Source organism: Pinus tabuliformis, chromosome 5_1 (genome assembly GCF_031772625.1).
Source record: "Pinus tabuliformis cultivar Carrire ecotype Pingquan chromosome 5_1, CPIR1, whole genome shotgun sequence".
Taxonomy (NCBI): domain Eukaryota; kingdom Viridiplantae; phylum Streptophyta; class Pinopsida; order Pinales; family Pinaceae; genus Pinus; species Pinus tabuliformis.
The window spans coordinates 489,576,309-489,601,488 of NC_142305.1; positions in this window are offsets into that span (position 1 = coordinate 489,576,309).

The window sequence follows — 25,180 nt, forward strand, 5'->3', positions numbered from 1 at the left end:
TCTTGTATAGTAGTAGTGGTCCATTTGGGGAGCGAACTTCGAGCAGTGATTACCGCCAATTCGTGCAACCATTTGAGATTCCGCCAGTTCCAGGTAAGAGGCACTTCCCTTAGCTCCATTTTCATATTCTTTTTATGCATTTTGTTCCCTGATTGAGCCTCTACAAGGAGGATTTTAAAATTTAGGGTTGTGCCCCATTGGCGCAGGTATCCGGCACGGGTTCGCGCCAATGGGGTGATTTGCCCAAAGGTGCTGCGCCATTGGCGCGACTGTTTTAGAAACAGTCGCGCCAACCGCGCGACCTAACTTTTTGCTTGAATTTTCTCATGATTTTGAAATTTGTCCGGTTTGTAAGCCTACCAGTGTTTCAATAATGATTTATTCATCCTTGTGGGTGCAGGAAACAAGAAAAAATGGTGGTGGAATGGAAAGAACGGGAGCATGATGCCGTAGATGCCTTGGCCATAGAGGATGAGGGATGTATGAATGCTTTGAGAGACTGTGGTCTCAAGAAGTTCTTCCTCACATCTTATCTGCGAGCTCAGCCTGAGTTACTACAGTTCATAGTGGATGCTTGGGATGTTGATGACCAAGTATTTCGCTTACGGGACCAAACCTTAGAGCTGGATGTATCTGATGTGTACTTCATTACTGGGCTGTCACGGAGAGGGACGAGCCCTATTTTGACTGGAAGCAGACCTTCCAGAGAGAAAATAGGTGAAGTGAAGGCCCGAGTGTGTCCAGAAGCACAATTTGGGAGAAACAGTGCCAAGGTGGATATCGCCACCATCCAGGACTTGGTTCTTAAGGTGATACTGTTCACCATCACGTGTGCAGCTGGGGTACAGGCGCCCCATGAGGCGAGAAAGAATCATCTGTTACTAGCGACAGAATGCCTCAGCCCCACCATTTTCGATTGGGCTACATCGGTGACTACAAATATCAAAAGGCAGCTTACAAAGTGTAAGCGCGGGGGAGTGAAACAGTTCGGGTATGGCTCGATTGTGGTGTCATTCTTCTTGGAATGATTACCCCTCTTCTAGATCCAGGGAGCTGTAGTGGCAGATCCATTGCCACGAGAGCCTAGGATGGCTCGCTGGGCAGCATTGATGCCCAGAGGAGGAGGGGGCCAACAGATGTCTTGGCGGCCCGAATTCTTCATATGGCTTCGCCGTCAGCTGATCGTGGTAGAGGATTGGCCATACGCGGGAACCAATTTCATGGGGGATCCAGACCTCCCACTGCCAGAGGGAGAGGAATGGGAAGAGGAGTTAGGTATGATCTCTTCGTTTTTTGATGTTTTATGTATTTTCATTTTTTTTTCAATACATGCATGTTCTGATGACAGTTGTATGTATATGTAGATGTAGGCCCAGAGCGACCAGCTGGCTTGTCTCCTATAGCGCGGAGGGGCCAACCCGCAACTGACCCTCAGGCAAGGGGTGCCGTGGGGGAAGAGCTGGTGCAGAATCTCGAGGGACTCACCCAAGGGATTCCGGGTTACGCTAGATTGGCGGACGTGCCTTTTGCATACCAAAGGCACACAGTGGGGGTGCCGACTTGCATCCATCATCTGTTGAGACTCTTGGTGCGCGCGGTGACGGGCTATCATGAGCACCACCGTGAATAGACTTCTAGGTTTCTTTCATGCATATTTTTTGAGGGACATGTCGTCCCAGGATGTGTCAGGATGAACATGTATTATTTTTTGAACTATGTAACGCACGCGGTGCAACTATTATGACACACATATATATATACATATGCCTATGGTTAACTATTGTGCTTTTATGTGCTTGCTTGTATGATGTTTTGATTATAAGTTACGCAAATGTCTATCTAATACATGATTAGCCAATGCATCAGATAGTGTGTTTAATCGTCGTGGAATATGCTGATATGTAATAAAGTCAAAATTCCTTTCTAACAATTTAACACGTAAGTACAGCCTTAAAATGTGACGGTCTCTGACGGAATATTGCCCATTGAGTTGATGGACAACAAGTTGAGAGTCTAGGTTAACAACCAATGTACGAATACCGAGATTAATTGCCTCGGCTAATAATTCCGTAACAGCGCTATATTCAGCAACATTGTTTGTAGTACAGCCTAAACACACACCTTGAAGATCTATCAACTCACCGTGAGGATCGTAGATCACCCACGCCGCAGAGGACAAATTGCGAGTGCTGCGGCAGGCACCATCAGCGAAACCAATATAAGGTGCACTCGACATCTGCACAAGAAGAAAAAAACACAATAAGGGGAAATCACGCTTTCACACCAAGCCGAAAACATGAAAACACACACACACACACACGCACGTACAAATCGATGTGCATGAATCATGCATAGTACTTTTTCAAGTACAGCCCATTGCGGGGCTTATCAAGAGGATTACCTTCATAGTCAACTAGCTCATACGCCCCTTTTTGCAACACTCTCTTTACAATGTAAGGGCCTAGCCACATGGGTTCGAGTTTGCCTGCCCCCAGCTTGTCATTTGCTTGGTCGTATAACAGGACTAGATCTCCCTCAACAAAGGAACGAGGATGGATGGTATGGTCAAAATGAGTTTTGACTCTCTTCTTTTGAGCTTCGATGGCTAGAGAGGCTAAGCGACGGGTCTCGTCTAACCATTCTAGATAAAGAAGCCGTTCCTCTACCGGAGTAGTGTTGGGAAGCAACTCGACGGCTATTTTCAACGAAGGAATTTCACATTCTATAGGAAGGGTAGCCTCCAGTCCGTAAACTAGTTTAAATGGAGTGAAACTGGTGGCGTCCTTCACCGAGGTTCGGTAGGCCCACAAGGCGGGAAACAACATAAAATTCCAATTAGACTTATGCATGTCCACATTACGTTGAAGCATCGTAACCAAAATCTTGTTAACGGCTTCAACCTGGCCATTAGACTGAGGATAGTACGGGGTTGAACTATCATGTCGTAAGCCTAGTTGGGTTGTCAGTTCGGTCATCATGTGATTACGGAAATGCTTTCTGTGATCCGTGACGATGGCCTGCGGAACTCCGAACCGCGTAATAACATGATTGAACAAAAACTGCGCTGTTGTATGACCATCTTCAGTTAATGTGGGCATCGCCTCGGCCCATTTCGTAAAGTAATCGACGGCAACAATGATATACCCATGCCCCCCGGCCGAGCGAGGCTTACAGGTGGTATAATCAATGCCCCATTTTTCAAAAGGGCCTATGGTCACTACAGGGTGCAGCGGGGCCGGTGGTGTACGCATCTTCCGCTGGTATATCTGGCATGCATGACACGAGCAGACAACAAGAATGCAATCCTTAAAAATGGAGGGCCAGAAATAACCAGCGCGAAGGATTTTTTGAGCTGTGGCATATCTGGACATGTGACCACCACAGGCACTAGAGTGGCAGTCATTCAGGACTCTCTCAGCTTCCTCGAGTGTAAGACATCGGCGGAGGACAGAGTCAACGCCGATACGGTACAGGGTGTCCCCTATGATATGATAGGGTTGAGACTGATGGCGGATCCGCCGCCGAGCATCTTTGGATACAGTGGGGCGGAAAGAGGACGTTTGCAAATAGACAATAATATCCCTGTACCAGGGATCAAGGGTGCTGATCAGAAAAAGAGTTTCGTCCGGGATATGATCCTCTGAAAGAGAGGGTGCAGAAGGAGATGGTAAGGAACAAAGTAACTCAGCAAAGACCAATGACTTTTTAGACTTGGCAGCAGTAAATTCCAAGTCAAACTCTTAGAGGATTACGATCCATTTTGAGTATTTCCCCCCAGCAACTAACGTGACAAAATGTACGTCATCGGGTTGCAGTCAGAAATCACGGTCGTGGTGCGCAACAAGATATAATGCCAGAAGCGTTGGATGGCACAAACAGCAGCCAATGCCAACTTCTCGACGTAAGCGTATCGAGTTTCCGTATCCAAGAGGTTGCGGCTGAGATAATATATGACGTGTTCATTTCCATCATCATCATCTTGCACAAGAACCATGCCGATGGTGGTATCAGCGGCGGCTAGATATAGAGTATAATCATGGTGATAATCCAGAGGTCTTAATAATGGAGCAGAGACAAGGAGACCCTTGAGGTGCTCGAAAGACTCCTGAGCGATAGCATCCCAATGAAAGGGTGTATCTCGCTTCAATAACCGTGTAAAACCTTTAGCCACCTCAGCATAGTTCGGAATGAATCGCCTTAAGAAATTTGCTTTGCCCTGCAAGCTCTGCAACTGCTGCAAAGAAGTAGGGGGAGGAAGATTCAGAATAGCCTCGACTTTGAGGGGATCCAAATGGATGCCCTCTCGGGAGACGATAAACCCGAGTAGTCGGTTTGATTCCACGTAGAAGACACATTTATGAGGATTGAGCCTGATACGGTAGTGTCGATAGCAGAGAAAAATTTCACGAAGATGGGAAGGATGGTCCTGACGTTTGACTGAATGAGCTGGAAGATCATCCAGATACGGCTGTACAATGTGACGAATGTCATGAAAAGCATAGGAAATTGCACGTTGGAAGGTAGCACCGGCATTATTTAAACCGAAAGGGAGCTTCTTGTAAGCAAAAGTGCCCCAAGGACAGATAAAAGCTGTCTTATGTTGATCAGCGGGCGCGATATTGATCTGGTTATACCCAGAAAAACCGTCCATAAACGAGTAGATTTCGCTTCCTGCACACTCATCAATGAGCTGATCGATGAAAGGTGTGGGGAAGTTATCCGTAGGACAGGCGCGGTTAATGTCACGATAATCAACACAGACTCGAATAGTACCTTGCTTTTTGTTCACAGGGACTATATCAGAAACCCAATCCGTAAGTGGAATGGGGTAAATGAAACCAGCCTTGAGAAGCTTTTTGACTTCTGCTTTAATGGCTGCAGCCTTTCGGGGGTGCACGAGGCGTAGGCGTTGACGAACAGGCTTAGCACCCAGATACGTAGGTATCTCGTGCACCACTATGCTAGGGTCAATGCCGGGCATCTCTTCATAGGACCAAGCGAAGACATCACGAAATTCGTGAAAAAGATCGGTGTAGAGTTGAACTTCCTCTGGAGTGCAAGTGACTCCAATGTGAATGTGCTCGACAATCCCTGGTTTCACAGAGATGTCGATGGGTTGGGTCTGCGTAATGTTTCCCATATTGCCTCAGAAGACACTTGATGAATTTGAATGGGTGTTTGAAGGGGTTGAAATGGGATACAAGAAGCAAACCGTTCGAGACAAGCGATCATTTCCTGATGGGCAGGGAGGAATGAGGAACGGTGGTGATAATCAGACCAAGGAGGTTCCTCAAGAGACATGGTCTCTATAATGGCTTCATCGGAAGGAAATATTTCCTTTAATGGATCCGAAGTAGCATCATCTCCAAGCCAAGGGGAATGAACGTACGAGTCGGGAACGCTGCTCGAAGGAGCAGGTTCGGGAGGGGGAGCTGATGCAGCAACGATTTCGACGTAGTTGAGCTCGGCGGGACTCAACGGCATCATATCGCCCCAAGATTCTATCTGATCGGTGGGAGGAAGGACCCACGGATCAGAGCGCATGGAAATCATGTTAATAGGAGCGAGATTAGGAGGTGGGAGGGGAAAGACACCCATCAGGGTGGGATCTTTAAAGAGTCCGGCTCCCACACTCTCACACGATTTGGAGGTATGCTCCACGAAAGGCACGTTGCCTTCGGAAGAGGAGGCGAAGAAGGAGAGCTGGTCCACAGTGACAATCTTCCCCTGATGAGGGAAATGAATGACATGGAAAAGAGAGGAGGCCACGGCTTGCATGGCGTATGTCCAGCTACGTCCGAGGAGGAGGTTGTAGGTAAGATTAGCATCGACAACTTCGACCTCCACTTCTACTGTCTTCCCTTCCAAAGAGATGGGCAACCATTGGAGGATACCATAAGGACGGGACTCTCTTCCGTCAAAGGCTTCCAATGTCGTAGGAGACTGACTCAGCGTCGGAGAACCAATAACTTTCCAACAGGCAACAGACATGATGCAAGTTGAGGCACCCTCATCAATGACCGTACGATGAATCATTTTACCATTGATGATGACCTGTATAAGGAAAGCGATTTGGTGAGGCAGTGTCGGCGTATGACCCTCGAGATCAAAAGAAATCAGATCCGAGTCAGTCGGGTCTATGCCACCGATGGCCGATAGCAAGGACTTCCTCTGGTAGGGACAGCTCTTGAGGACTTCTAAAGTGGACATAGCAGACGGGGCCTGAGCTAAGTCCTCAACGATGCTGTAGTGCTGGGCAGCACGAGCATTAGGGTTGTAAGAAGACTTCCAGAGTACACCTTTTGGAGGGGGTCGGATAGTCGTCTCAGTGCTAGGTCTTTCGATGTGGAGTGGACCAGAACTGGACGGAGGAGTGCTGGAGGGAACCTCTGGCTCTTTCCCGGCATGAGATGGATATTCTTTTTCTTGAGTAGTGACATGGATGGGGATTGTCCCAGCCATAAATACTTGAGAGCCGAATGAAGAAGAGGGTTGCGATGGATCTGCCACCATTTGAGTTTGCTGTGAAGGGAAAGGTTCTTTAAGCACAGCAGGAGTCCCAGGAGCGCCTTTCAATAATCGACTAACTTCGGACCGCCTGGGGTAGTCTTTAGTGTTGTGATCCTCATCACAGATAAGACAAGGATACTTAGGTTTTTTTTTGGCTCCTTCCTCGGGTGGAGTTTTAGGGGAGTCCTGTTTGGGCTGTTCGGATTTATTTTTGGCTTTCCCTTTCTTTTTCCCTTTCAAGGATTTATCCGCCGTGGTGGACTGAACGACATTAACCTCGGAAGTGCTTCCAGAATTAGATGGACCCTGAGAAGTGTTTCCATTAGAAGCATTCTGTTTTTGCTTCCCAGGGTTCGCGGATGATTTCTTTGAAGATGCGTTTACAGAGCCAATAACACCATCAACAGATGGTTTTGGCGGAGCTTTGGATGTTCTAGGTCTCGGGGCGTCTGGCAAATAATCATATAAAGTACCCAACTAAGAATAAACAAAGTCGAGGTACTGAGCGCGCGTGATAGCTTGATCTTCAGTTACACAAGCTCCCATGGCAATGTCTCGCGCGATTGCAGGGACAAAGGAAGTCGTGAACCAATCGGTTAGGAGCTGATCGAGAATCCAAAACTTGATCAAGCGACGACGCCGTCTCCATTCATGTATATGATCGGATATATGCGTGGCCATGTCCTGTTTGAGAGACGTAAGGAGATGTGTCCCTGTCTCATACCGAATGGGTAACTGAAAATGAGTTAGGAATGCCATAGCCAGCGAGTTGAAATCTTGAAATGTTCCGCGATTCAACTCAATATACCACTTAGCGGCTGAGTCGGTGAGAGTCCTTTGGAAGAGGCGGAGCCGGATAGAATCATCAAGCCATGAGTTGGATGAGCACCAAAGGTGATAGGTCATGACGTGGGCTTGAGGGTCCTCACCAGCTTTGCCATCAAATTTCGGGCAATCACCGGGTATCTTAGTTGGAACTGGTGGCCAATATGGATTATGAAGAATGGGATCATTCGTCAACTTGGACACATCTAGGAGTTCCAACGTCGCTAAGAAAGGCAACTGAGGATTAAAGGACATTTGTGGTTGTGGAAGAGAGGTAGTACCAGGGTTCCAACCAAGTGGTGGTTGCCCCCATGGACTTTGTCCGGATGGGCCTGGCCCATAAGGGTTCTTCCCATAGGGATTTTTCCCATAGGGGTTCTATCCATAAGGATTCTATCCATATGGATTCTGTCCATAAGGATTCTGTCCATAAGGATTCTGTCCATAAGCAGACAGTTGACCCTGGGTCTGCCCCCTAGCACCCCATGGATTAGCAACTTGACCTACAGGTGCAACATACTGTTGCTGATAATTCTAATAGGGGTTGACCTGCACTTGTTGATAATTTTGATAAGGGGTAAATTGAGTTTGCCCCTAGGGTTGCTGGTAACCATACGATTGCTGGGCTCCATACTGAGCCTGATAAGAGGGCTGTGCTTGGTAAGAAGGTTGGGGTCGTGGCCCACCTTGCATTTGATAACCAATTTGAGTTTGGAGCCTAAAAGGATGTCCTTGAACAGGTTGAGCTTGGACCATCTGGCCGGAAGGTTGGCCTGGTTGGGTTTGGGATGAACCCCTTTGCCCAGAAGGATGAGCTTGCTGGGTACCAGGTTGTCCTTGAGCAACCGAGGGTTGTCCTTGCGGAATAGATGGTTGAGCGGACTGGACGGCCGGTTGACCTTAAGGTTGGCCAGCCTGTCCAGAGGGATGACTAGGCTGGGCAGTGGGTTGGCCCTGCTATGCAGAAGGCTGACCCCCTTGCCCAGAAAGGTACCCCTATTGGATTGCCGGTTGACCTTGTGGAATATAAGTTTGTCCTGCTTGTCCAGAGGGATAACCCTGCTGGATACCAGGTTGACCTTGTTGGATGTAAGGTTGTCCTGGTTGTCCAGACGGGTAACCTTGCTGGGTACCAGGTTGCCTTGGATAACCAGAAGGTTGAGTCAGATAAGTAAAAGATGGACCACCAGCGGCCGAAGGTTGTCCCTGATAGGGTTGTCCTTGTAGGCCCCCAGGTTGTCCTGGGTAAGACTGGCCATAATATTGCTGCCCTTGGGGGGTTTGCACATAAGATGGCTAGCCTTGGTTAGGCGGTCCCTGAAGCTGTGCAGGCCTTACTTGGCCCCCATGGAAAGTGGTGGCATTCCAAGCAACTGATAATGGTATCGAAACCTCAACAATAGGTTGAGTAGGCAAGGGTTGAGAAAGCTGAAGGTATTGACCAGTAGAATCGTAATAATAAAATGGACCTTGCGCATTCGGATCCTGAACAACATGTCCATAGGCATCATATGGCCCCCCTCCTGGGACGGGACCAGAAGAGGGTGGTGCACTTTGTGCAGGATGGATAACTTTAGGCGTGTGTGCTGGCTGGCCGCTACTCACTTGACCGTGAGGAGGACCAGCACCAGTGTTCAAAGCTGAAGATGCTGTAACGGCACTAACAACCGGAGTTGAATGTGCTACAAAAACAGTTGGGTTCGTTGGAACTGAAGTGACGGGTGTAGTGTGGACTTGTGAAACAAAAGATCCCGAGGTGGGAGTGATGTGGGGGTCCCACATGCTCGAAGCAGGGATCCTGGCACTTACCTTATCCCTCAACGACTTGTAGCGTGGGGGTAGCGGAGAAGTAGCTGGGATAGGAGTGTCGATATTCGACAAAACAAGTGTCTCACTCACTCTAAGAGATGTCTCATCCATGTGATAGGTAGACATTGGAGACGAAACACCGGGGGGGGGTAAAAGGAATATCGTCCTCTTCAGGCTCCTAGATGGGGTTCCAATGAATTTCGTAACCTTCGTCGTCCGGGGCGCGAGAGTTGATCGGTTGGATACTTAGGATAACAGGAAGAGTATCACTTACAACTGGTACTTCAGGAGCAACGGAAGACGGAGACCCTTGATCACTTGGAACAGGAGTCAACAGTTCAGCTAGGATGACAAACTTCAAACAAAACCTAAGGGAATCTAACGATAAAGGAACCTACTCAAACTAACGCACACAAGATCTAACCAGGTAATGTTAATCGCGGCCAAATAAATTTTTAAGACGCAAGGACACAACTTGACCTTTTCATGTTTTAAGAGTCGAGAAAAGGACAAAAAGGTGACTCTAGTCACCTTCGAATGTTTTGTGAGCCCGAAGTGACAAACTGCTCAGGTGAGCCTTTTCTTTTAAGGAGTCTGAAAAGGATCAAAAGTGACTACTCTGGAGAACTAGGTAAAAGGGTTTACCAAACAAATCCGTAAAACTGCATATACACCTTGGCAGTCATATGAAAACCAAGGACTTCCCGTATGGCAGTCAATCTTCCTGAATGTTGTGTTCGGTGCGTTACGGCTTGTAAGGTGGCAGACACAGCTTCCTGTAGATAAAGGATGATAACCTAGTGGGGTCTCCCCTATATACGTGACGGTACATGGGAGCTCAAGTCCGTGCTAGACCACTATCGAGTCACAAAAGGAGGAATCACCCAACCGTAATGTGAAACAACAGTGACTAGGTTTAACGACGCCGGAGCACGTCTCTAGCCTAGACCTCTAAACAATGAGCGTTATGTTCCAATGCATTTTTAAGTTCATTCAGTTCATTTTATGTTTGATCTTTGATTAAGTTTCGATTTCCAGGTCCTACCGTATGTAATCTCTCACAATTCCCTACATGCAAGCTATATGCCAAAGAATATCATTTCGTTCGATGAATACTAACTACGAGAGACTTAAGAATTTTTCAAACAAACAAAATGACCACAATCAATCAAGAACCACTCTAATGCAGCTAATGGCAATAAATGAAAACTTTTTTTTTTTGTTTTAAATCACTAATCAATGAAAAGCTTCCAATTCCAATTAACTAATTCAACGCAAAAGAGGTTGTTCATTTTCTTTTCAATGGCAAAGTGCACTAAACAAATTTTGAGAGATAATAACACCGAGTAAAAAGACAAATTTCACTCAATGAGAACACAATCAGATCCCCAAAACACCAAGATAGTCCTTCAAACCAAGAAGAAAACACAAAGGCTCCTATGAGCTATGTGATCTAAGCCCAAGCAAAGCGAAGCGAAACCCAAGTGAAAAAGAAGCAAATCACTTGAATAGCAATAAAGAGCTTTGACAACTACTGAGCAAATGCAAAAGAGTAATGATAAAGTCGACTGGATGATCAAAGAACACAAGACTCCCACGGAAGGCTCGATACACAAGGCCACTAGATGCCCTAGGGTTAAAATGTGAAATTGATAGAAAAAGGCAAACACCCGAAGGATAGAGGTCTAAAACCAGTCAAACACAGATCAAACTCACTCCAGTAATTGAAAAAGACGCAGCAAGATACAAATCCAAGCTCAGAGGGATTGAAGACAAGCGAACTAGAAAAGTTGACAGGCCTGGCGCGACTGTAAGGCTGCAACTCGCGCTTTTATGGGATTGGCGCGGGTTGTCTTTGAGCAACTTGTGCCAATTGGCGCGACTGTTAGGCTAAAAAGCGCGCTAATCAAGTTTGCTAAGTCAAAAACAAAAACAAGCAATCCAAGGCTTGAAAACAGTATCCAGGCAAACCAGGAAGCAAGAGACAGCAAGAAATCCAACCCAGAAAGCTATCTAAGCAATCAAAACAAGAGAACCAAAGAGACAAGACTCCCCAGCGGAGTCGCCAAATTGTTGTGGAGGTAAATCCTCTCTGCGGACAGAGACGATCCCTACTAGCCCAGACTGGGTCTAGCAACAATCACACAATGTTATCACGCAAGTTCCTAATTGCAAATAAAAAGTGGATGGTGAGAACCTACTTGGATTCCAACGCTAATGTTCGTAGAAGAGACGTCGCTCTCGTTCCTTTGCCTCGGCCGGTCACGATCCCCACGATCTCCGTGATTGGACACCTGCACATGCAAAGAACAACACGAATACAAGCATAAAATCTAGTAGATGCAATTATATATCAGTCAGAAAATATATAACTCAACATCAAACATAGGACAATGAGAGTGGAACCATAATGATAGTCATCTATTATTGATAAGGAACAAAGAAGAATACAACCATAGTTCTGATGTCAAATCCTCCTTTGGTTGGGTGATCAGCTACACAAGTCTTGTAAAGCTTGTTGGGATGGGAACAAGCCTCTCTCTCTTTGGGTGACAAGAATCTCCTTACTTAGATTTGGCCTTATGGGTACAAAGAAGGCTCTTGCAGCTTCAAAATCTTGAACTCCTGGAACTAATAACTAGCTTGCTCAAGGCATAGAGACAAACTTTTATAGATAGAGAGGAAAGAGATAGGATCAACCACATTATTCATGGGATTGGCTTTATCACTTGGAAACTTCCATGAAAGGTGGCAAACCACTTCCCTTCTATGGAGATTCGAAGCCAAACCATCCTAGCTCAACATAGATTCAGTTGGTGAATGGGTTAAGGAGAACCTTCGGAAGCTTGTTCGTTGAAAACTTTACTCAATTCAGTTAGCGCGAGTGTGACTCTGAGACAGAGCGCCAATAGCGCTCTCTCTTTAGAGGATTTCCCTCATTGGCACGGGCAATGAACTGTGGACCCGCGCTAATGCAAAAAGAGCTGTTTTCATGGGTATTTTGCAGGATATGTCTTCAAGGCATATGAAGCTCATACTTAGAGGAATATGATGCAAGCGGTTTCAGGTCATGTCACTTCTCACAGGTCCCGGAATGAGTCCTCTAGTGTGCGGGAGAGGGGTAACAGGGACGGTGACAAATTGCTGTGTAACAATTTATACCAAATTATGTTGAGATAGTCAAGGATATTACTGATATGCTAAAGAAAGATCATGAAGTCAAATGGACAGTGCAGGAAAGGTATTATTTTACACTAATCAAGAAAGTTATTTCTGAAGCCCCGGTACTAGCCAATCCTGATTATTCAAAGCCTTTTAGCATTTTCTCCTTTGCCTCTAATACTACCTTAGATGTTGTCCTATTGCAAAAGAATGATAATGAAGATGAACAACCTATTTCCCTTTTCAATAAAGTAATGAGACATGCTGAGCTGAAATATGACATCACTGAAAAGCAAGCCTATGCTCTTGTGCAAGCCTTAAAAGCCTTCAGAACTTATGTCCTTCATTCCCCTAGTACTGCCAATGTCCCAAATAATGTTGTAAAGGTTGTCTTAACACAACCTAATACAGATGGTAAGAGAGGAAGATGGATTGCAAAAATACTAGAATTTGATCTAGATATCAAATCTACCAAATTGGTGAAAGGTCAAGGTTTAGCCAAACTCTTGGTTGAATAAAATTGTAAAGTTTTGGGAATCAATACTATCATGCAAGTATCAGGAGAGAAGAATAAACAAGAACCTTCTCAAAGTTTAGCAAAGAAGAACACACAAGAACCTTCTTATGTTTTCATTTTGTATAATTTGTTTTTTTGTTTACTAGGTTACATGAATCTTGATATGAATATAAAGTCTAATCTATGGCTTAAGTAGTCATTGCTTAATAGCACTTAACCTAGGCCACACCAACCCTTAGCATGGTTGGAATTTAGTAGTCACGACCTAATAGCACTTAATCTAGGCCACACCAACTCTTAGCATGGCTGGATTTTTCTCACAAAGTTACAAACCAATGACCTTTATACCATGAAGTGCCTTAAAAAAACACCCTATCACCATCTATTTTATACTTATAAATTAATATATTATTATATAAATTAATTAAAATAGAAAATTAAATTAAAATGAAAAATATATTATATTATATTAGTTAGCTAAAATAAAAACCAAATCAATATAATTGAGTTGAAAATTTTATTCTACTAGTGTAGTGTTGTCATACTATATCCATTTTTGGATAAAAAATGTATCTATATTATTTCAATGATATGAAATTTACTATATATAACCAATATTAATATGAGACATCTCTATAGAGTTGTGTTGAGAAGTTTATTTAAAAAAAAGTATAGGTGTAAGAGATATCATCATGTATAACGAAGAATTAATTATATTATTATAATTATATAGACATAGTGAAATAACAACCTTTTGAATTAAATAATTTTTAATAATAATAAATAAACACATTGTAAATATAAAAATATATATATATATATATATATATATATATATTTATATATATTATATTATATATATTTTAGATTTATTATATTATATAAAAAATGAAAAAAATAAATATATAATAAGAATAATATATGGATTATAACATTCTTCTCCTACATTTACCTAAGTAATCGGACAACCGGGGTAAACATGTGATGAGAGGCTATGATGATTGGATTCATCCTACCATGTGACCTTAAGGAGCTGGAATCGACGAAAACACAATATACATAACTTCCACATTAGCTACAAGACTTCTAGGAACCATTCCAACCACTCAGGTAGCTAGCCCCTAGGTCTCACTGAATTTTTTAACCACTTTACCTTTGTACGTTCTCATGATATAGGCATGCCAACGTCCAAGAGGCTCTGAACATCTCATGACAAGGCATGCCAGTGTCCAAGGACTATTTTGCTGAGTGTTGTGCCAATGTCCCCGGGCTTTGAGCCACTTTTTCAAGCCCAAAGCCTAGGTCACTGCCAAGAATTGAATAACACCTTCAAATAAGTAAGATAACAGGGAAACAATGATGCAAAAGCAAATACTTGAACAAGCCCTTAACTAGACCCTTACTAGCCATGGGTGGAATTTCGTAAAACATATCACAAATATGTAATCTACAGATGTAAACTACAGATTTAAGCATTGGGATCTCATACTTATCTGAGAATCATTAAGAACCATTGGTCCCTCATACCATTTGTTGCATTATCATTTATTAGGTCATAGATACATTGTCCATTCATTTACAAGTAAAACCATGATGAGAGCCATACATAGCCACTGTCATAAAACAAATACATAACTAGCATAATAGCAACAGAAACACCAATGAAATCACAGGCATATGATCCACATATAAACCAATATAATACAAGGAGAAATAACCTCATATTAATGATGCAAAATACAAACCCAGGATGGGGCTACCATGTTCCACCGGAGCATAGAATGGTTGAGCCAAATCTCTGTTCAGCCATTCACCCTCGTGCCATATTCCAAGCATGAACCAACCAGGAGCATCCCAAGGCTAAACCACCTCACCCTCATCAATATAAACTAGGCTTTACCATAATCCACACTGGATCACTAGGCCAACACAATGAACATGTAATAATAGGCTTTAACATGATCTCCACCAAATCACTAGGCCAAACAAGCATGGATGCCACCAAATTTCTCCACCTACACTGTGAGGAATTTTCTTGTCTCCTGGTCTCTCAGGCTTTACCACAATCTACACTGGATCACTAGGCCCTAAACTAAGACCCACTCTCTAGGATTTACCGCATATCCCATCACAGGATTACTAGGCCCAACATAGAGCAATCCACCTCTAGGCTTTACCATATATCCCACCATTCACTAGCAAGGATTCCTAGGCCCACCGAGGCAACATAATCCTGGCTTTAACTCAACCCACAGTCTGGCTCAAGGGTTACTAGGTTAGCGACTTTACCTTGATCCACAGTTCAGTTTAGGGACCACTAGGCCATGTGTTCTATCATTCGAATATCAACATCACTCATCTTCAAATCCATCCAGCAATCCATCTTAAGAAAAACATGAGAAACCCATCACACCATGGCTATCCGGAAATGGCAAATCTAAGGCTGAAAACATTGTCATGCTTGGAAAATCCCATGCCATAACAGTAAAAGAACCACATGCAATACCATGCATGCCAAATCTAGTAAGGAAAACATGCATACAAATCGATACCTGCAAATAATCATGTTGTAGCTGCTTGATCCTGCTCTTCCTTGCTTGTTCGTTCCTTCTTCTTGCCTTATTTTCCTTTCTTGATCCAATGCAAAAATCTTTCCAACTGATCCTCAGAAGCCTTTTTATCAATTAGGCCTCTATTTTCTTCATTTTCCATTATTTTCCTTCATTTTCCTTCTCACTTGCAACATGTGACCTTTCACTTTACTTTTCTCCTAATTTCCTTTATTTTCATAAATAAATGTGCCAAAAATTCCATTTGCCTTTCCAAAGCCTTTGTCATTGCCTTTTCCAATTTCCTTAGCCATAATAACCAAAGTGAACACCCAATAGGATGTTTTTCCCACCATTCATCTTGGAATACATGTCCCATCACCATGGTCTTATATATTTTTACATGGATTTTTAACCAGGGCTATTATAGTACCCTCCCTCTTGGGGGAACACCATCCTCGATGTTCAATGACACTTTTAACCAATAATAATGCTGAAAACAAAACATACTTCCCCTGGAGCTTTATAACACAGCTTGTTGCAGTATTTACAATGACCATATGCTAAAACATGAGAAACATACCATTTACTGGAGCTTTATAACACATATCATTATGGTATTTACAATAACAACCACATATACTTATACACATTTACTTCAATCAGCAAATAACCATACTATCTATGGAGCTTTATAGACTAGCTCGATAAAATATTTACAGTAATATACACATTTACTCAACTAGCAAATAAAAGGATATGATGCATGAATAAATCAACAAGGGAATCTAGAGGCTCACACCTCCACCCTCAAAGTAGTACTAGGATTCACTTCCTTCCCAGGAATTTCAGAATCTACTACCAAAGTCAAAGTTGCATCTAATGTCCAGTGCTACAATAATGTGCCACTTGCCCTCTTAGCAAACATTTACCAGCTCATTGTTTTAGGGCACACTCCCAATGTGCATATGATTCCATCTAGAAATGCTAATAACAAAAATAAATCCATCCCAGGGCTTCCCTTCTCTGCTACATAGTCCCTAGACGAATCTAGTCACCCCTTTCTGTGCAGCCACTCACCTTCCAAGTTCCTTGGCATCCCCTATCCTGGGTGATCCATCCCTTGGTAAGGCTTCCTCGCATCGGAATGTCAACAACCAAGGCATATGCCTACCTCAAAACCATCATACCAGTCATAGAATTCTCATGGAAATCAATGGACACTATTGGGTACCAGTGTCCCACAATGACCCTGCTCCTGAATGCTTTACCAACAGATTGTTGCATGTTCTAATTTCTTTCACTGCTGCTACTAAATCTTGCATTCAGTTTCAAACACCTAATTGGGCATTTTCGTGCTTCTTGTACCAAGCACATAACTTCCATTATATTTAAAATAAATTGAAATGAATTCACATCATACCTCATTGGTAGCTCCTCAACAAGGTACACTTGCAATCATGTTTACTTCCTATCACAACAAATCAAACTAGAATCTTTGACCAAATCATCATGTATACACATATCACATCAGGTTAGCTCAAAACACAACCATCATAGATCATAAATTACATGTAACCATCATAAACCAGAATCATAGATCATATGTAATCACAATAGACCATAATCATAAATCACGTGTATAATAAAACTGAAATAAAATATCAATACTTATCCTTTAATCAAGCCTCAACTTCTACCTCTGTCCTTATTTTGTACGCACATCGGATCAGTTTCCACACCCGAAAAACACCCAGTGCCTTCTCCTCAACCATGTGCACATACACATAGTGTGCATCACACACATACAACCACACACAACATACAACACCATGGAATACATGCAACTACACTAGACATACCACACATACATCTACACCTGATGTACAACACAACACAATACACACTCCTACATTCAGTGTACACCACCACACAATACATTCACTTACACCCAATGTACAACACAATACATATACGTACACATCGTACAACACATGGAATACACATGTCACGATGCAACGACTACACAATGCACATACATAGTACCACATGTACACAACACAACATGTACGACATGCACCTAATACCACATGTACACCAATACCACATGTACAACATCTATATAGTACCACCTGTTAACACCCAGGTTGTTCCCTATGACTCCCAAGGGAATACGGCCGGGGTAACCACTAACCAGTCTTTTAATCACTGTTTCTAGCCAAACTGTGATCAGAGAGGGCTCTCTCTTTATGATTTGTATCTGTAATGATAATGTTTTAGGCTAGGTATTGGGCACAGGTTTTGTTTATATTTTGGTTGGAAAATTTCTTTCAGATCTCTTGTGATGTAGTATTCAGAGAGTCAAGTATCATTGGGCAATGGAGTCTGGGGCTGTAGGTGTCTTAGAAACTTTGAGATGAACCGGTGAAACTTACAGGGCCATTTGGATGCTTCATAGAACAAATTTTGATTAATAACAGGAAACAGGTAAGACAAACAATGAAAGCATTCAAGAATTTTCACTCATTTTTTAAATGTTTCCACCAAACTGGTTATGAGAAAAGACAGATGTCACAGGGGCAAACTTGAATCCCTGGGAATGTCTATCACAGCGAAAGATATAGTTTCAAAGTGCAGCAACTAAGAATTACACTTCTGTTACTGTATCTGAGGAAAACATGGATAATAGCTCAGTTTGAGTTCAGGGTAATCATGGATTAAGTCCTGGAACCATTCTTCTACTTTGCTATTAAGTGTAAAACATCTGAACAATAAAAGAGAACAAAAGACTCGAAAACATGTAATACAGAGATTTGAGAAAACTTATTGTTTTATGAAACACTCTGGAATCCTGCAACATTCACCATTCACCACAATGCATCAAAGTACACCAAGCTTTGGAAATTCCATTCTCCCTTTGTATTATTTTTCTGAGAATCTTACAGCAAGCGAGAGCTCTTCAAAGGAAAATTACAACAACCCCTTAAACTTCTGTGAGGGGCCAATATATACTTGCGATTGTTTACAAAAATATCTGAGTCCTGAGTTATCTCAGACTTAATGTTCTTACCAACTTTGAGATATTATTATCAGAAATTTATTACAGCATTGAATACAAAATAAAGGCGCTTTAATGTTCTGTCAGAAGATATTTTGGCCTTTGGGATCTGCTGAGTCGGTTGAGATATTTTGATTAAATGTTGGAGAACCCGACTTTATGGCTTGTGCGTTGTATGCTGTGTTTGTCACCTGTGATTGTGACTGCTGCAGTGGTGAGAGAATAGCTCTGCTGAGTTGGCTCAGCTTCTGCCTCTTCCCTGTAGATTTTATTCATCAAAATTGTGCCTGCGTATGACTGCTCATGTGCTGGAGAAAAAAACCAACCTCACGGGTTCGGACCTGATAAGATTACCTGTGTCAGATTCCTCCACTCTTCCTGTGTGGGCAATTGGTGTCTTATGATTGCCCCCATAGTCTCATCTGCCTCAGTATACTTAAAGAAATTTGGTGGTGTATCAAACAGATGATCAATTTCACTCATAATAAAAAACAGATTATCCACCCTATCATACAGATTCTGCCCCGATGCTGGCCCTGTGTCTGCTGAGGTACTGGTCTGTTTTGCAATTTGTGCTACCGCATAGGCATCAATCCTTTTGTTGTAATTTTCTAGGGTGAGCAGTCTTCCTACACTGCTTAAAATGCTGGGAAGGCCTCTGTTCTGTAATGCCAGGAATCTGTCCAGGAATTTGTTGATTTCAGTCTGCATGTCCTGTGTTCTCCTCTCTAGTGTTCCAACTAGGTTTCTTAGTGTCAGGACTCGTTTAACTACTGAGATTGTTTCAGTCCTGTTAGTAATTCCCATGGCAGCTAGTTGAGAGCTAGTTTTGTTATTTAAAACATTGACCATTCTGTTGGCAGCATCTGGCATGTGGCCAAGGCTTGCTCTTGCTCTGTGTATTTCCTTGTTTGCCTTGGTGATGAGTGCTATTTGCTCATCCATAGTCTCAATGTACTGCCACTGATTGGTGATGGATCGACCGATGTTACTCCAGAGGACTGCCTTTAGTTCTGCTGTTACCTTCTCTAGTGCAAGCTCTTTTTCTAGTTCAGCTATTCTCTTTTTTAGAGCTTTTATCTCTCTCTCCTTTGTTGCTTCATTCTGCTTGCTTTTGTCAAATTTTTCATTCACCTTGGCCAAAGTCTTCTTGACTTCATCAAGCTCTTTCATTTGGGATTCAAGAATTTGGATCTCAGCTTGTAGCTTCTGCATATCCAGACTGGGAGTCTGTCCTGGTGTTGGTGTAGTCGTTGCTGTAGATGGTGCTGTAGTTCCCGTTTGCTGAGGAGGAGGAGCAGTTGTTGGAGGGACTTCCTCAAGATTAATTATCACAGGAGGAGGCTGGGAGGGTTGGCCCTCTTCTCTTTGCTTCATTGCTGTTTGTAGTGCTGCCTTTGCAGCTTCTGATTGTCCTAGCTGGTCTTGAGTTCGAACCAGCTCCTTGTACAGGGATACCAGCAGGTCTGTAGTATCCTTTTCCTGCCTTTGTTGGGCAACCTCATCTGTTTGTGGATGGATGGTAGCTGGGAGCTTGATTTTCTTTCTTAAAGCCGCCATGTCTGCATCCCTTATCTTCAGGAGTTCTTGGATACCCTTAACATCTTTAGGATCATGTCCTATTTCGATAATTACCTCTTCCAAGGACTTGATCCGGTTGTCCTTGGCTTGTGATGATGCTCTCTCCAATTCCAGCTGAGAGGCTGTATTATCAAGGCTGCTCTTCAATTTGTAGTTCTCCAATGTCTCACCTGCCAAGGAGGCATACACCATTTCACCAGTTTGTTTATGTAATTCAATCTTATCCATAGGGTGTATGTCTTTGGCCAGCACCTCCATGTTGGTTCTTAGGTAATCCGAGGTAGATTGAGGATGCAGTGTTGTGGGCATGAAGTGACTCATGATCATCTTGCCTTCACTTACATCAAAGGCAGACATGAGTCTTTGCTGATTTGTAGGAGCCAGGTTCAGCAAATGATCGTACAGCCGTATTTTAATAGGATCACTCCTCCTCTTAATGTCAATAAATTGCTGCTTGATGCTTGACTGTCCCTCTCTGTTCTGGCTGGAGGAGCTGACCTCTCCTCTTATAGTTCTATCATGTTCATGCTGAGATGAACTGGCTGAAACTTCTCCACTGGGTGGGCCCATGCCCATTGCTTGCCTCACTGCTATGTCATCCTCTTGGGAGTCATTTAGTCTTTGTCTTTTCTCTCCCCGATTAATGGATGAAGTCAGGGGAGTCTCTCTATCCCTTTTCCTGGTGAAGTCCTCCTTTTGTGGGGTTTGGAGGACCGAGGTATCAACAGTGGTTTCTGCTCTAGGAGGCACCACTGTCTGAGCCTGTTGCTCAGTGGAGCTTGGAGGATCAGTCACTTTTTCTTGCTGCAAGGGCTGCTGTTCACTAAACTGTTCCTCTTCCTGTTGCTGCCCGAATTCCTGCTGCTCCATCTCTTCTTGCTGCTGTAGCAATGTGTCCACTTGTTCTTCTGTCAATGGAGGTGGCTGTTCCACCTGCTTCCCTTTATCTCTGCTTGCTGTCTGTGGTGCTTTCTCGGCAGTTTGTTGTTGTGCTGTTGATGATGTAGCAGCTGCTCCAAGTTGCTTTTTGTAGGAGAGGGGCACCTGTCCACAAGTTTCCAAGTCAGCTTCCTTTTGCATATTTCTAGCCTCTCTCTCAAGTAACTCTTCATTAGTAATTTCCTCCTCTAGGGTACCCTCCTCCCAATTTGATGCATTGGCATACTGTTCAATCTCGGGTTGTCTCTTGTGTGCATAGCTACCCAATTTGTATCTAATCCTCCTGAGGGAGATAGCATGATTGGGGTCATAGGGTATCCATTCAAAGCTGGTTTGCAGTCTGAGGCCTTCCAGGATAGTGTTTGCCTCTTTCCATCCCTCTTCTTTCTTGTTATATAGGAAAGGACCCAGCTGGTTCCTTACCTTCAACTGTGACTTCTTGTTGTTGCTCTGAAAATGAAGATAGTCTGAGTTCCCAAACTGTCTGAAATATTCCAAGGCAAAAAGCCTCATGGGGACATACCTTGGCAACCTAAATGGGTTCAACTCACAGCCATATATCCTGATGACTGTGTGGTTTTGGTAGAAGTACCAATTACCAATGCTGTAGGACTTATTCAAATGGAGAATTCTCCTCATGTCATCAGTTAGTCTAGGAGGAGGAGTACCATGCAATACTGTCATGACTGGATAGATGAATAAGTCAATGAACTCAGTGTATGTGTAAGGTGATACAGAGGTATGATGAAAAACAGAAGTCCAGAACACAACTGACCTTGGAATTCCCTGGGCATTGAGTGGTTTCAAAGGAACAGAGAAGGTGGCTGGCTGATAGAACAAGAATAGATGGTATATATATGAAGTATACCTGAATAGTCTTTCCCTCTTCAAGTTCATAAACTGCTCATGGATTTTATCTGCAATGTAGGTTGCATAGTCATAATGTACAGCTGGGGGTTTACCAGGAGAGAATATAGACAGCATTGCCATTAGGCTATCATCCACATCCTCTATCCCCCTGAATCCTAGGACATAACTGATTAAATCCACTAACATCCTGCCCAAATCATTCAAGTAGTGATACCCAATAGGAGGGGTTCTGACTGATTCAGAGCCTGGTCTTACAAACAACTGATTGATTTTAATGATTTGGTCATTTGACAGCTTGGTCCCTTTGTTTATCAAATTCTGCATAAAGAGGGGAGTCAATTGCTTGGCAGTTTGGAAGTGCAGCATTCCATTTATACTTTCTGGGGTAATCTGGAACAGGATTGAGCCTGTGGGGCTGATGACAGCTCTTTGGCTTGGGTCATAACATTCCTGGCAGCTGTAGATGAGTTCTGGCATAGGATTTACTTGGGGAAGGTTGTAGATGGGTAAATTTGAGTCCCAAATTCCCAAGATGTCTGCCCCACTCAGGTGCTGGGCTTTTAACTCATTCATCATCTGGATATTGTATTTGGTTCCCATAGGGAACCAGTCCAGCATTTGGTAATCCATGTCTCCCAGGGGTTTCCATGCTAATTCCTGGTGAGGAGCATTGAGGGGCTTGATATTTAGAGCAATAGGAGTCTCCATAGTTCTTCAAAGTGCAACAATTGTAGGTGAATAGTCAAAATGGAAGCAACACAGAATAGAGGTGATTCTCTGTAAAGACAGTTTGTATTTTGGACACCAGAGGGGAATTTACTCAACAGCAATTGAAATACTGTTTGTTTTTTTTTTTTTAGGAGCAGAGCTTCTCTTAAGGTCTGGCTATGTCCTCTTTTGCGGGTAAATTGAGACCAACAAGGAATTTTCCGAGAATACACAGTGAGTATTGTTTTTGGGTGAATTTACCGGGATTATGGCTCGGCTGGTGTTTTTCGACTTCACAGTGGCAAATGTGGACTTGCAGAGGGAAATGGGCGGTGTAAATATAGTTTTTGAGGTGCCTTTATCCTTCTGAACAAATTAAAGTTCAATAACAGTGGTATGGAGGGCAAGACAACTGTAAATACTTGTAAATTGGCGAGCAGAGGTCGAGCAGGTGTGCACGTTTGCTGCTGAGGAGGTCGCCCGGGTTAAATCAACAGGTTGGTGGAAATTCGAACGTAAACAGCCATGCAGGGAGAACAATAGCGATAGGAGCGAAAGTGGGAAAAAACACGGCTTTTTTGGGTAAATATGGGTTTTTTACCGTTTTGGCGCTTTTTCGTGATGACGTCAGCATGACGTCATTGGTGGGTCACGGTGAGGTGACGTCAGCTGACGTCGTCGGGTGACGTGGCAGTAAATTATTGGTCCAAGGGGCGATGAGGTGGCAACCACGTCAGCGGACAGGTGGACGAATGGCAGAGGTAAGTACGGGCGGACGCGACGTGGCGATGAATTAACGGAAAATAGGTGGTAGTTAGGACCGTAGCGGTTACGTTTAAAGCTGACCGCTACGGTTTCTCGGGGCGGTTTGGGTACGGCGCAGAAGTTGTCAGGCCCAGCTCCGAGATACCTCAGTGCTTGATGCGTGGAGAGGCCCTGACGTGACGCAACGTCAGCATCTCGGGCGGTAAAGTACAGCAGTGGGAGCCGCTCCGATATTGACGTGGATCGTCAGATCTTGGGGCCTTGATCCGATGGTGGGCGGAGTATGGAGGTGCTCGGGTTATATGCGGGCGGGGAACTTTAGGTTTTATGGGTTTTTTATTGGTTTTTCGAATGTTTTTTCATTAAACCCATAATGCGCTAACCCTTTGGAAATGCGCCAGAGGCGGGTTTTTTAACTTTGGTAATTTTTTCAAAGGATTTGAAGGCGGAATAAGGTTTTGTAAGGGTTTTCCAATGCAAATGGTGGTTTGAGGAGCAGTTTGACTTGTAGCAAGGGGGAATGGGATGGGACAGGTTCACCAAAGTGACCAGATGTCACTTTGGTCCCTTTTGAAGACCATATGGCTATAATGCCAAGGGGAGGGAGTATATATAAGATTTGGGGCTTTGTACACCTTAGTGTTAGTATTATTAGGGGAAGGGGTAAAATAGGGGAGCTATATAGTAAAATTAGAGGTTAATATGAATGAAGGGAGCAAATGAAAGGGATTTTACTGAGTTTATCTGAAATTGACTTGGTTTTGAGAGTAGATCAAAATGAAAAGATCTTAGACAAGAAATGTGGATTCTGAATGAACTAGAACCACCATAAAACCATGATCTCTGTTCATAAATCTCAGCTGCAAGAAAGGGAGTGTTAGTAATGGAATAAAGGGGAGGAGGGAAGTTAGTCATGCTCATTGTTGTAATATGATGGAATTAACCACTTTTTCTATTGATAGATTTTGCCTTGGCAAAACACCTGTTGACATATGTGTAATGGTGAAAATACCCTTTCTGCAACCACAACTGCCTACCCAGCTATTTCCCTAGCATTTTTTGTTTCTCCATAGAGGGTGCATTTGGACTTGCAAACCCTTACTTGCCTTTTCTTTTCTTTGGCTTTTTCTTTTTTATTTTCTATCTACTTCTACCCTTATCACTTCCAAGGTCCCAGATTAAGCTGTTGGGAACCTTTGCTTCTCTACCTAGACTACTTGTCTGCCAAGATTAAACAGTTTGGACAGACTTCTTTCTCTATTCTATAACTCAAAATTGAACACATGGCATGATCCAGATTAGACTGTTGAATCATCCACAAAATTGAAATAAGGTCCTCAATACTTGAAACACTTTACCCACCTCTTGCTTTCTAGGAAATATGGGATCTTTGGGATACCAAAGCAGAGCATATTTGGCCTTTCTCTTGCCAATCATGAAATATGAAACCTATTGGTATAGGTATCCAACACCACCTATAAACAACACCACTTGCACAATGTGTACACAACATCACATGTACATGGCACTACCTCCACAATGTGTACACAATGCCAGACATACACAACACCACTTACACACAACACCATATGTACAACATGTACATGGCACCACATACTGACAACACCACTTGTACAGTCATGCACACAACACCATATGTAGAACACGCACACAACACCATATGTACATAACACTTCATATACAATATGTACATAGCACCCTATGTACACAACACTGCATATCCAACATGCACACATGACCATATGCATGCAACACTGCATATCCATCATGCACACAGTACGATATGTACACAACACTGCGTATCCAACATGTACATAGCACCATCTATACCCAACACAACAATATTCACACAACATTATATGTGCC